Source organism: Ranitomeya imitator, chromosome 4 (assembly GCF_032444005.1).
Source record: "Ranitomeya imitator isolate aRanImi1 chromosome 4, aRanImi1.pri, whole genome shotgun sequence".
Classification (NCBI taxonomy): domain Eukaryota; kingdom Metazoa; phylum Chordata; class Amphibia; order Anura; family Dendrobatidae; genus Ranitomeya; species Ranitomeya imitator.
Window position 1 is genome coordinate 232,630,261 of NC_091285.1, and position 14,799 is coordinate 232,645,059.

General features: G+C 44.6%; 1 protein-coding gene across 10 annotated transcripts in view; it reads left to right on the forward strand.

Annotated features, from left to right (window-relative positions):
• Window positions 1-14,799, forward strand: part of PPFIA2 (PTPRF interacting protein alpha 2) — a 570,637-nt gene that overhangs the window by 181,687 nt on the left and 374,151 nt on the right. The window lies entirely within an intron of this gene.

Below are 14,799 nucleotides of genomic sequence, written 5' to 3' on the forward strand. Positions count from 1 at the left end.
CAGGCTTTGTCTTTGTAGCCAGCACTGATCAGCAGTGAGCAGGTCTTTCTGGGACTAAGTCCTGCTTTTCTCATACTGAGCATGCCCACGGGACGACCTCCCATTGGAGGTCGGGGGTCACATGCTCAGGTCTTGTTGCGGCTCCTATTGGTCCATCTGGAAGGTCTTGTAGCACTGCCGCTATAAAAGGTTCGCATGGCCGCTCGGCCATGTGCTAGTGTACATTTGAAAACGTGTGTATGTTGATGAATGCAAGTCATTCTTTAAACATCCCCTCCCTTGTGTATGACTGCTCAGGTAAGGTGGATGTCTGCTCTCTAGCGCCCGGCTGAGCTATCAGCACAATAACACACAAAACAGTGTCTAATTGCTGTGACCACTAGTGTGGCGCCGTGCGCTATTTGAGCGCTTTCCTTACCCAAGTCTGTGTGGTTAGTGGCGTCCACCAGGGTGGCACAGCACGCACTCTTGTGCATTTAAGTTACTTTCTCAGTTACTCTGATACCCCAATTGCGGTATCAAGCGCAAGAGATCTACAGGAACTCTAATCCTGTGTCCTGGGATAGAGTTCTGTGATTCCTTGCTTACGCTCTTTGTGCGGTACCGCGGCCCTGTGACGCAACAGTGTTCGTTTCCTTCATACAGGGTGAAGTTAACCCATGTGTGTATCCACATTGTACTGCCATATAGTCCTCCGTCATTACTCAGCAGCACGGTCCATCTTTGCACGGTGGACCCCAGGCTGCGAACGCACCTCATACCTTCTCTCTAATTATTTGGTGCGTTCTGCTTGCCCTAACAGTTGTTTCCACCAATCTCTCCCATTGGGAAACAATGTACTGTCTGATTTATGTCAACGCTGCAGTTTTTTTTACTTGGAACCAGAGGTGACTCTAGGTCACCAATAAGCTGCAACCTTAGGAAGAAGATAGACTTTTCAATCACTGTACAATAAGGCTGGTTTCACACTTGCGTTTTGATCTGCAGCATTTTTAACGCAAACGCATTTAAACGCATTTGGTGCAAAAACGCGTTTAAACGCGTTTAAACGTGTTTAAACGCTGCGTTTTTTTAGGCGCATGCGTTTTTGCATGTTTTAACGCAAACGCGGTGTTTTGACGTGTTTACAAGCGTTTTTTCCTGCGTTTGCGTTTTTGAAATGCATGATGAGAAGTGTGTGACAGCTGCAAATCATCAAAATCAACTAGAAAACTCACTATAAACAGAAATACCTAGGGTTAGGGTTAGGATCCCTAGTACCCCTAGGGATCCTAACCCTAGCCCTAAAACACAAACTCTAACCCTAACCCTAAAACACAAACTCTAACCCTAACCCTAAAACACAAACTCTAACCCTAACCCTAAAACACAAACTCTAACCCTAACCCAAACTCTAACCCTAACACAAACTCTAACAAACTAACACAAACTCTAACCCTAACCCTAAAACACAAACTCTAACCCTAACCCTAAAACACAAACTCTAACCCTAAAACACAAACTCTAACCCTAAAACACAAACTCTAACCCAAACTCTAACCCTAACCCTAACACAAACTCTAACAAACTCTAACACAAACTCTAACCCTAACACAAACTCTAACAAACTCTAACACAAACTCTAACCCTAACCCTAAAACACAAACCCAAACTCTAACTCTAACCCTAACACAAAGTCTAACAAACTCTAACCCTAACCCTAAAACACAAACTCTAACCCTAACACAAACCCTAACACAAACCCTAACACAAACCCTAACACAAACCCTAACCCTAGCCCTAAAACACAAACTCTAACCCAAACTCTAACCCTAACCCAAACTCTAACCCTAACACAAACTCTAACAAACTCTAACACAAACTCTAACCCTAACCCTAAAACACAAACTCTAACCCTAACCCTAAAACACAAACTCTAACCCTAACCCAAACTCTAACCCTAACACAAACTCTAACAAACTAACACAAACTCTAACCCTATGTTGTGAATTCTGTGGCAGAGCTCCCTCCTGTGGTCACAAGTGGTACTTCGGCTGATTCTCTCTGTGAGCTTCCGTTGGTGGAGGAAAGTGGTACTGCGGCTTCTGAGTTTCCTTCCTCAGGTGATGTGGTGAAGTCGTTAGGTGCTGCTCTACTTAACTCCACCTAGTGCTTTGATCCTGGCTTCCAGTCAATGTTCTAGTATTGTACCTGTTTCCTCCTGGATCGTTCCTGTGGCCTGCTGCTCTGCATAGCTAAGTTCCGCTTTTGCTTTTTGTTTGCTGTTTTTTTCTGTCCAGCTTGCTTATTTGTTTTCTCATGCTTGCTGGAAGCTCTGAGACGCAGAGGGTGTACCTCCGTGCCGTTAGTTCGGTACGGAGGGTCTTTTTGCCCCCTTTGCGTGGTTGTTTGTAGGGTTTTGTGTTGACCGCAAAGTTACCTTTCCTATCCTCGCTCTGTTCAGAAAGTCGGGCCTCACTTTGCTAAATCTATTTCATCTCTACGTTGGTCTTTTCATCTTAACTCACAGTCATTATATGTGGGGGCTGCCTTTTCCTTTGGGGTATTTCTCTGAGGCAAGGTAGGCTTATTTTCTATCTTCAGGCTAGCTAGTTTCTCAGGCTGTGCCGAGTTGCATAGGGAGCGTTAGGCGCAATCCACGGCTGCCTCTAGTTGTGTTGGAGAGGATTAGGGATTGCGGTCAGCAGAGTTTCCACGTCTCAGAGCTCGTTCTATGTTTTTGGGTTATTGTCAGGTCACTGTATGTGCTCTGACTCCTATGTCCATTGTGGTACTGAATTACCAGATCATGACACCCTAACCCTAAAACACAAACTCTAACCCTAACCCTAAAACACAAACTCTAACCCTAAAACACAAACTCTAACCCAAACCCTAACCCTAACACAAACTCTAACAAACTCTAACACAAACTCTAACCCTAACACAAACTCTAACAAACTCTAACACAAACTCTAACCCTAACCCTAAAACACAAACCCAAACTCTAACCCTAACACAAACTCTAACAAACTCTAACCCTAACCCTAAAACACAAACCCAAACTCTAACCCTAACCCTAACACAAACTCTAACAAACTCTAACACTAACACAAACTCTAACAAACTCTAACACAAACTCTAACCCTAACACAAACTCTAACACAAACTCTAACCCTAACACAAACTCTAACAAACTCTAACACAAACTCTAACCCTAACACAAACTCTAACACAAACTCTAACCCTAACACAAACTCTAACAAACTCTAACACAAACTCTAACCCTAACCCTAAAACACAAACCCAAACTCTAACCCTAACACAAACTCTAACCCTAACCCTAAAACACAAACCAAAACTCTAACCCTAACCCTAAAACAAACTCTAACAAACTCTAACACAAACTCTAACCCTAACACAAACTCTAACACAAACTCTAACCCTAACACAAACTCTAACAAACTCTAACACAAACTCTAACCCTAACACAAACTCTAACAAACTCTAACACAAACTCTAACCCTAACCCTAAAACACAAACCCAAACTCTAACCCTAACACAAACTCTAACCCTAACCCTAAAACACAAACCCAAACTCTAACCCTAACCCTAACACAAACTCTAACAAACTCTAACACTAACACAAACTCTAACAAACTCTAACACAAACTCTAACCCTAACACAAACTCTAACAAACTCTAACACAAACTCTAACCCTAACACAAACTCTAACAAACTCTAACACAAACTCTAACCCTAACACAAACTCTAACAAACTCTAACACAAACTCTAACCCTAACACAAACTCTAACAAACTCTAACACAAACTCTAACCCTAACACAAACTCTAACACAAACTCTAACCCTAACCCTAAAACACAAACCCAAACTCTAACCCTAACACAAACTCTAACAAACTCTAACCCTAACCCTAAAACACAAACCCAAACTCTAACCCTAACACAAACTCTAACAAACTCTAACACAAACTCTAACCCTAACACAAACTCTAACAAACTCTAACACAAACTCTAACCCTAACACAAACTCTAACACAAACTCTAACCCTAACACAAACTCTAACAAACTCTAACACAAACTCTAACCCTAACACAAACTCTAACAAACTCTAACACAAACTCTAACAAACTCTAACACAAACTCTAACAAACTCTAACACAAACTCTAACCCTAACCCTAAAACACAAACTCTAACCCTAACCCTAAAACACAAACTCTAACCCTAACCCTAAAACACAAACTCTAACCCTAACCCTAAAACACAAACTCTAACCCTAACACAAACCCTAACACAAACCCTAACACAAACCCTAACACAACCCCTAACACAACCCCTAACACAAACTCTAACACAAACCCTAACCCTAGCCCTAACCCTAACCCTAGGGATCCTATCCCTTAGGATTAGGGTTAGGATCCCTTAGGGTTAGGGTTTGTGTTAGGGTTTGTGTTAGGGTTTGTGTTAGGGTTTGTGTTAGGGTTTGTGTTAGGGTTTGTGTTAGGGTTTGTGTTAGAGTTTGGGTTAGGGTTAGGGTTTGTGTTAGGGTTTGGGTTAAAGTTTGGGTTAGGGTTTGTGTTAGGTTTAGGTTTAGGTTGTGTTTAGGTTTAGGTTTTTACCGCAAAAACGCAAAAAAACCCGCAAATGTGAAACCGGCCTAATACGGAAAATCTGACGGTTCAGAACCTGTCCGGTCCTTTCTAGGCTGCATTCATTTATATCTTCAGTTTTAAAGCTGAAGTCTTAAACAGGTAAAGTTTTACTTTTATTCTACTTCCACAAATGTAGCAAATATTTTATACCTGTATACCTATATTTTTTTACCTGCCTGAAATCGGCTGGGCAAGGAGTTTGGCAAGCTGGAAAGCCCCCAAGGCAAATGTTAGGATTTGTTTCAGCTTTGTGGTATTGTGCTTTGTGGTATTGTGGTGCCACCTGCAGGTCATTTTTTCTTACTGCAGTTTTATGAAAATGAATGATTTATATCTATTTTGTGATAACATCGTGGATGTGTGGTTTGTTTGGCTATTTTATTGCTAAAGGGGGCAAGTTTACCTTTCAAATAGTGTATCAAGTTTACCTTTCAAATGGTGTATCATTTGTGTGTGTGGGTGCAGTATGAACGGAGATACAAAAGAATCACCGAAAAAGAGTGTTTTGAAATAATATAGAAGGATTGCTTATGACAGGTTACTGATCCTTCACTGACCTGCCCCCTATTTTACATACTGAAAATAATATAGTTTGAAGAAAAATCACATTCTTTAGGCAGGCGCCCTGCACTGTGACATAATACGGGGGATAATATGCATATTTTCATTTTTTATAGACATAGAATTTTGTTTCAGAAATTGTCCTTTTTTTCCTCAGTCGCCTGGCCGCCGGCGCAGTAGCATCTCTCACATTCTGATAGATGCTACTACATAGGTGCCATTGCTGGCACCATTTCTATGCAGTATGTAAAATAGGGGACAGGTGACTGAGGAACCAGTGACCTGTTATAAGCCATACTGGTGAATACCTAAGCAGAGCACCACATAACCCCCCATCCCCCACAGGCCGCCCCGGAGAACAAGCATATCAATAACTGAAAATTTAAAATAAAGATTAAACAACAACTGCAAGACGGATTAAATCAACCCAGGTATCATTTTAATCAGTATAATGGCCCCGACCTGACACTGTGTGTAGGTTACTGTGCACAATCCTGCTGACAGGTTCCCTTTAAAGTGAACTTTTCAGTTAATTCATGCAGATGAAACCAGGAGCAGCATGAATCAGAGACCAGTTCCTGTATTCCAATAATGTCTTTTATTTTGAAATGCTGCAACTATGTCTGATTGTTCAGGCAGCAAAAACCAGCGGACAGGTTCTCTGTATAGCCGTTTATCCCTGCTGTGCGCTAATAAGCTCCCTGTCGCTTTGCAGCAACCTCTGCTGAAGATGCGTGACACAGCTAGTCCTCCACAATCGTATGGCGTTCCGAGGGGCAGCAAGCACACTGAGACGTGCAGCTCAGCACTCAGTCATTAATTGCCAGGCAGATTTTTTAAATTAGTAGCTGGGGGGAAGATCTCCCTGAAATTACGTTTGAGGTGGTGCCTAGGGGAATGCTATAATCCACTGCTCTTTGATCTGATAACTATAAATACATATATACTTTGATACAGTACTGAGTCGCCCGTAGGTCCATGGGGTACTCGGTACCGGGTCCGGTGTTCACAAGGGGATGTCACGGTGGCGACCCAGTCCGTGGCCCTGGGTGCCCATGTAAAAGGGATATTGAGTATAGTTTGTGTTCGTGACGCCACCTGTGGTATTCGGTCAGTGAGGACCGACGCTGCTTTAAGGGGTCCTCTGGGGTGATGTTATGGTAGTTAGATGGTATAACTTCCCACAGGTGAAGAGTATCCCCAGGGCTCCCCGGGTGTAGATGGAAGATGGTGAATGGTGAAGTAAAGAACGAGGACACAGGTTTGCAGTTTCTTTACCTTGTTTATTGAAGACTTCAGGCAGCCACAGTCCAGGGTACCAGATCACAGGATAGGTAGAGTCCGTCCGGCTTGAAGGCAAGTTGGGAGGTCCCTTTACCAGGTAGAGATGAAAGCCTTCATCTAGTGCGGTGGTGTTGTAGTCCCTTAATGCCTATGGCTTCAGATAAGGTCCTCACAGTTCTTCTCTGTCCCCCATATAGGATAGGACAATACCTGTATGACTGGTAATTCGAGCCTTTTTACAAGGACTCTATCACGCCCCGGGCTCTATGTGTTACTGTGTCTTCAGGTGTGTGTGGCGGATAGGTAACTTGCAATTCAGCTGTCCTGCCGGTCTCTGCTGTAAGTCTTAGAGTCCCTTACAACCTCAGTGTTCTGGCTACCGGTGTTTGTGCTTGGCCAGGGAGACAGTCTGCTCGCTGCTGTCCTCCCCCTGGTGTCACCGCCTGTGCCTCTCTCTCCTACACGCTCACTGCAATATGTTCTGCTTTCGATATTGTCTCTGTCCAGGAGCTACAGCACTTTCTCGTGGCTGCACGTCCCCTCTGCTTCCTTTCCCTCTGTCTCTCTGACAGGAACTGACTCACTTTCTCTCCAAACCACAATATATATAGGGGAGTCACCTAGAAAATAGGATCAAAAACTCCCCCTTGTGGCCTGGAGTGTGAACATGTTGCATGCTTGTGTTTACCTGGTGAAAGTTGTCCTTTCTTGCCTCCAAGCGTAACATCACTTTCCGCGTGAGGAAAGCAATGTCACTGTAACGACCAGGACCCTGGGGCGCCACGGTACCATATCTGATAACACGCAGACCGTGCTTGGATTGCAATACCCTGTCCAACCACCGGTGTGCGTAGCAGCGCTGACTACCTCATGTAGGCCTAGAAGGCAGTAGGATCAGATATGGCAATCCCAGCAGGGACATGTAAACTGGTTTTACAGATCCTACAGTGAGTGATCACATGACTTTGATCATAAGATTTAACACTTAGGGCAGAGACAGACTGCTGTATTTCTTGTGCGAGAATCGTGTGGTAAACTCGTACTGGCCGTCAGCTCTCATGACCTGAGCTTGACAGCTGCATAGTAATCCATCACGCTGTCCTGCTCAGGGCAGTAGAGGGTCCGAGCCAGTCCGTGCAGTGCGATGGGATTCTCGCACGAGAAATACGACAGTCTGTCTCTGCCCTCAAAAATAAACTCCAACTTGTACAGTCAATTAAAATATTCTTGCTAAAAGAGCAGAAAAATATTTATTTCCACCTAGTTTCCATTTTGTTGTATATCATGTGAATTGTAAGTATTGCTGCTCGCTTCTGTCTCCGGCATCTGCGTCAGTTTCTTATGTTTTATGTTCACGGCATAAGTAGCAGGACATCTGGCTGCTTCTTCTTAATGAGGCGTTAGGGCTGCTAACAAGTGACTGTTGTCCTGTTTCTTACATTTCTATACAGTTTAGTAGCATAGAAATAAAAGTACTATGGCAGAATGTCACTGTGTGTGATCTCCAAATTTAATGATTATGCAATTATTGTAACTTGCATTGGTTACTGTAGTGTGGAAATCCATGGAAAAATAATATGGGATGCTGTATACTTGGAACTAGTGCAAATATATTGGTTTTAAAGGGAATCTGTCACCAGGTTTTTGCCACCTAATCTGAGAGCAGTATAATGTACAGAGAGAACCTGCTTTCAGTGATGTGTCACTTACTGGGCTGCTTATCATAATTTTTGTAAAATCACCCTTTTATCAGCAGGAGATTATTACTAGTAACTCTGCTGCCATATAGTCCTCCAGGTTATACAGAGCTCAGGATTCAGAGAACTTGTAGAGCTGCAGCAGATAAAACAGTGATTTTTATCAAAACTACACCAAGCATCCTAGTAAGGCCGGCGTCACACTGGCGTTTAAAACGGCCGAGTGCAATGCGATAAAAAAATCGCATTGCACTCGGACCAATGTTAAGCTATGGGGCAGCTCCCATCAGCCGACTTTTTGTCGGCCGTTTTCCTCGGTCCGAGACAATCGCAGCATGCTGCGATTGTCTCGGACAGAGGAAAACTCTCGGCTCACTCGCACCCATATAAACCTATGGGTGCGAGTGAAACAGCGCACACCACTCGGATATCATCTGAGTGATGTGCTTTATAAGCGGACCCCAGCAATGGAGGAGATGGAGAAAATAATTTCTCCGCCTCCTCCGCAGCTGTGCTCCGATCCTCCCTGTGCGAGAGAATCGGAGCACAGACGCATGACACTCGGCTCCTGCTCTGCTGCGATCAGGAGCCGAGTGTCATTAGCATATCACATGCGATTATCTCGCATCGAATGCAATACGGCAGTGTGACGCAGGCCTTAGTGTCACACTGCTGCAATCAGGGTCTCTGCCCTTACTTAATGCTGCTCTCAGATGATGTAGCAAAAACTTCAAAAAGGGTAGATCTGCAAAGTTGCAAAAATGTACCATCGATGCCATAGCCCTGTGGAGCTGCTGGGTATTTAGTTAATAAATTCACCATTGCATACATTGTTCCCTTCATGTCTCAGGCAGGGACATGAACAGCTAACAAAGCTCTCCTCTGTGAAGGCCCTGCATTTCTCCGCTCTTATTTCTCCTTCTTGTGAGTATTACACAATGATGAGTGATCGAATATGGGGTAGAGGTTTTCTTAAAGGGAACCGGTCACCAGAAAAAGCTATTAACATGCAAATATGGGGTTAATCTGTAGGTTAATAGCTTTACTAACTTGCCCAGCGCCCGCACTTACCCGAACGCTGCAGGGAGAAAATTAACTTTGTTCCCCCAGCAGCTTTCCAGTTTCAGTCACGGGGGCAGCACCGTCATGCCTTCAGTCATCGCTCTACAGAGTGGTGGGTGTAACCGTGCCCCCGTTACTGTCTGAGAGCCGGCCACAATGCAGAGCCAGTGTCAGTCTGGAGCAGTCTGTATACTCAGAGCGGTGACTGGACCGGCAACGCGCCCATGACTGAAACCTCAATGTTATTCGCCTTTTTTTCTGGTGACAGGTTCTCTCTAAGAGGATAATATTAAATGGCCAGTCTCTAAAACTATCGGGATCTGCAATACTTGGCACAATAAAGAAACAGTGGTACAATGCCCAACACCCTCATATGTGTGTATTTTGGGAGGGATTTGTGATGCCCCCCAGAGCACTTGGCTGGACCGCCCACAAGACACTTGGCACTTAATTCACACTCATGCTATAGCTTAGGCAGTTAACGTGAATGGGTTTGAGCAGTGTGTGTGTGTGTGTGGGGGGGGTGTTGTCTTAAGCACAGGAATACTTGTATGGATGTTTTTGTGCTTTGTGCTATAGGTGTCTGGGGACCGCCACCCATATTCTTCTGCCTGGTCCTTTAACAGCACATAAAACAATTAATTTTTTTTTAATTTTAATTAGTACATTTAACAGGTTATTCTTGGTTTGGTCCTGACTTAGTTAAATGGTTAAACCAAAAGCATGTTCACCTTATTTGTGTATGCAGCTGTATCAGTAGAAGCGTTTTAGCCCACACTTCCCGATAACATCTGTAAAATGTAAGTTACATGGACGTTTATTATGTATCCCTAATGAATTATAGATATTGTCATTAGGTAGGACACGGCTGTAGTCTGAAGATAAAAGCTTAACAAACTGTGAAAGAGGAATTGTTGATAAGCGCTACAGTAGGACAAGAGACATATGTCGAAAAGAGAAAAAAAAATCTTCATCTTAAAGCAAATATGCAAAATCTCTAAACCTTTGATTGAGACCATTGACAATGAAGGTCAGTAGCTCTTGACATCCTTGATGATGTGAGATCAGCAGGTAGATTTCTTTCTACGAACAATGGAGATCTAGTCTTTCTATTCCTTTTTACATCTATGTGGCCCAAATGAGCATATGGACGAAAGTTGGCTCACTTACCTAAACCCTTTAAAGGGGCATTCCCATCTCCAAGATCCTATCCCAATATGTAGTAGGTGCAATAATAATAATATTAGCAAACACCTACAATTAGAAATGTAGTATAGTTTTTCTAATTTGCGATGTCTCTTTCCTCATGTGCAGGCACTGCAGGATCTTAGATATCCATGGTTACGATTAGAGTTGAGCGACTTTTACTTTTTTCGGATCGAGTCGGGTTTCGCGAAACCCGACTGTCAAAAGTCGGGTCGGGTGAAATCGGCCGATTATTGCGAAAAGTCGGGGGCCGACTGAAACACGGAACCCAATGCAAGTCAATGGGGAATCAAAGTCGGCAGTGAGTGGAGGACAGGAAAACACCTACAGTGCCCATTTTAATGCCAAAACATCAATTCTTATTACTTAAGCTTGTCAATCTTAATTTACTTTATAACAATAGTTAGGCATTGAAAACTGGGGGTCATTTGGCTAAAGTTGTGGGGGGGTAGGGCTGGCTCAAGATTTTCATGGGCCCAGGAAACGTGGAATACGTCACAGCGGTGGAGCAGGGAGAGGTAAGTATTTCAACTTTGCAAGTGCTGTGATCCTGAGCAAGCAGGGGGGGCTCACTCATTGGCACTGGCACAGGGCCCCTCATAGTACGGCGGTGTGTTTGACGGCAGGTGGCGCCTCCCACTGGCAGAGACACTTTTGCGTACTGTGAGGGGCCCTGTGCCAGTGACGTCGCCAACGAGTATTCCTCCCCCCACCTGTTGAAGGAACCTGCACTTTCATCTGCACCTTCCTCTTTGTCCCCGTGTAAGGTGGTATAGTATGCGGGAAGGGGAACCTGACTTTCAGCAGGGTCAGATTCTGGCTATGTAGCGTTCAAGGAGAATGTAGTGGTCTGGGTCAATGTATCAGCAGACTCATCTATCAGTGGCTGGGCAATGGGCAGGATGAGGAGGAAACACAGATATAGGCCCAAATTATAAAGTAGGCTAAATGCAGTTCAAAATTGGTAACAGGACTAAACAGGCGGCATTGCTTTGTTCAGTGGAGGAAAACTGTAATGAGTGGCAGACACAGTTAGTAGGCCCAAATAATAAAGTGGGCCAAATGTCTGCCAAAAAATTGTTCATAAATAAACAGGCGGCATAGCTAGGTACTGGGGTGGGCTCCTCTGCTGAGTAGCAGACAGTGGTAGTAGGCGCAAAGTATTAACTGGTCTAAATGGAGGCCAGGGCCCCTGTATATTTTAACTATCATCTATCATTTCAACAAATTTGTATTGGCAGTGCCATTGAAGGATTTAACAGCACAGACTACACAGTGGTGGAGCAGGGAGAGGTAAGTATTGCAAGTGGTAGAGCACTGTTCGAGCTGGGGGGAACACTCTCTCCTGGGCGGCGGTACTGGCACACGGCCCTAAATATTACGACGGTGTGTCTGACATTGGTTGTGCACCACCACCGTCAGAGACACTTCATTGTACTATGAGGGACCCTCATAGCACCAGACATTTTTTGGAAAATCTAACCAAAATAACAACCGTTATATGGTACTGTAAAGCAAGGTAGAAGGTGTATATAAACTTGTTGAGAATTTAAATCTCTCTTTTTTTTTTTTTGGGGGGGGGGGGGAGACTGAACCAAAACTCAGGCCCTGTGCATAAAACAACACAATGTAAGTGGCAGAAAGTGGCTGGAAGATATATGAAAAAATGCAAGGACTGTAGTACAATTTCAATCTCCCTACAATGATCTCAGGACAAGTATGGCAGCAATAGAAAGGACTGCTGCACACAAAAGTGTGGTCAAATAAACAAGATAAGTGTGCAGAAAGGAAGGAGCAACAGGATTTTTGCTTTTAAAAAAGCAGTTGGTTTGCACAGCGGCGTAGAAACAGCAATGCAGCTATCAGGGAGCCTTATAAGGCAGCCTAATAAGCTACAGAGCTGATGCACAAAAAAATAGCCTCCACTGTCCCTGCAAAAAAATGGTGGTGTTGGACAGTGGAAATCGCTACAGCACAAGCAGTTTCGGGGTTAATCTTCCCTCCCTAACTATATCCCTTCTTCTGATGAAGCTGCAGCAACATCTCCCTATGCTAAGATCGGCAGAAGTAAGATGGCGGCCGGCGTGCACGCCCCTTTATAGCCCCTCTGACGCCGCAGAAAGCAAGCCAATCACTGTAATGCCCTTCTCTAAGATGGTGGGGACCAAGACCTATGTCATCACGCTGCCCACACTCTGTGTCCACCTTCATTGGATGAGAAATGGCGCTGAAAGCGTCATACGAAACGCGACTTTGGCGCGAAGATCGCCGACCTCATGGCCGATCCCACACTAGGATCAGGTCGGGTTTCACGAAACCCGACTTTGTCAGCGATTTTTGAAATTGTCCGATCCGTTTCGCTCAACCCTAGTCCTGATGTTTGCCATGGCAATTCAAGAGCAAATCGTGGCCTTAGAGTCTGCCGATACCAGGGGCCTGTTCAAAAGTTAGCGACATTTAGGTGTTAAAATCACACTTTTTCATTCCTGTCATGTCACTTTGCATTAATTCCTGAAAATCACCTGAAGAGTTAATAAACTACATGATGGCAAATTTTAATTTTAATGTCGAGGGGTGCGGTTTTAAAAATGGTATCACTTTTGGGGGTTTTCCAAAAAATAGGACCCCTAAAGCCACATCAAACCTGGAGAGGTCCCTAAAAAATTTATTTTGTACAATTCCATGAAAAAATTAAAAATTACTGCTACATTTTTAAACCTCCTAAAATGCTAACAAAATAAAATAACATTTTACAAATGGTGCCGATATAAAGCAGACAAGTGGGAAATGTTATTTATTGATGTTTTGCTATGGTATGACTATCAGAATAAAAGGGATAGTCATTCAAAGTTTGAAAATAGCTAATTTTTTTTTACATTTTTGTCACATTTCTGATATTTTTTATAAAACAAAACACAAAACATATTGACCTAAATTTACCATTATTATAAAGTATAATGTGTCACGAAAAAACATTCTCAAAATCACTGGAATTTGTTGAAGCGTTCCAAAGTTATTACCGCATAAAGTGACACTAGTCACTAGTCAAAAAAATGGTGGTGTTGGACAGTGGAAATCGCTACAGCACAAGCAGTTTGGGGGTTAATCTTCCCTCCCTAACTATATCCCTTCTTCTGATATAGCTGCAGCAACATCTCCCTTTGCTACGATCGGCAGAAGTAAGATGGTGGTCGGCGTGCACGACCCTTTATAGCCCCTGTGATGCCGCAGAAAGCAAGCCAATCACTGTCATGCCCTTCTCTAAGATGGTGGGGACCGAGATCTATGTCATCACGCTGCCCACACTCTGCGTCCTCCTTCATTGGCTGAAAAATGGTGCTGAAAGCATCATACAAAACGCGACTTTTGAGCGCAAATCGCCGACCTCATGGCCGATCCCACACTAGATCGGGTCGGGTTTCATGAAACCCGACTTTGCCGAAAGTCGGCGATTTTTTAATTTGTCCGATCCGTTTCGCTCAACCCAAGTTACGATCACTAGCAACTAGCTAGCCAACTGTCACCTTGGATACTTAAAGGGAACCTGTCACCCCGTTTTTTCAGATTGAGCTATAAATACTGTTAAATAGGGCCTGCGCTGTGCGTTACTATAGTGTATGTAGTGTACCCTGATTCCCCATGTATGCTGAGAAATACATTACCAAAGTCGCCGTTTTCGCCTGTCAATCAGGCTGGTCTGGTCAGGTGGGCGTGTTCACAGCGCTCTTTTCTTCTCCAGCTTTCCGTTGGTGGCGTAGTGGTGTGCGCATGTCCAAGGTCCGAATTCCCTGCGCCCACGTGAAGACACAGCGCGCGATCTGCGCTGTAATCCCTTGCATCGGTGGGGGCGGCCATCTTCCTGGGGCCGCGCGTGCGCAGATGGAGTGCTCTGCTGCACGGGGCTTCAGGAAAATGGCCGCGGGATGCCGCGCGTGCGCATTAGAGATCGCGGCGGCCATTTTCCCAAAGCCGAGTTTGCATCTCGGCTTTGGAAAAATGGCCGCCGCGATCTCTAATGCGCACGCGCGGCATCCCGCGGCCATTTTCCTGAAGCCCTGTGCAGCAGAGCACTCCATCTGCGCACGCGCGGCCCCAGGAAGATGGCCGCCCCCACCGATGCAAGGGATAACAGCGCAGATCGCGCGCTGTGTCTTCACGTGGGCGCAGGGAATTCGGACCTTGGACATGCGCACACCACTACGCCACCAACGGAAAGCTGGAGAAGAAAAGAGCGCTGTGAACACGCCCACCTGACCAGACCAGCCTGATTGACAGGCGAAAACGGCGACTTTGGTAATGTATTTCTCAGCATACATGGGGAATCAGGGTACAC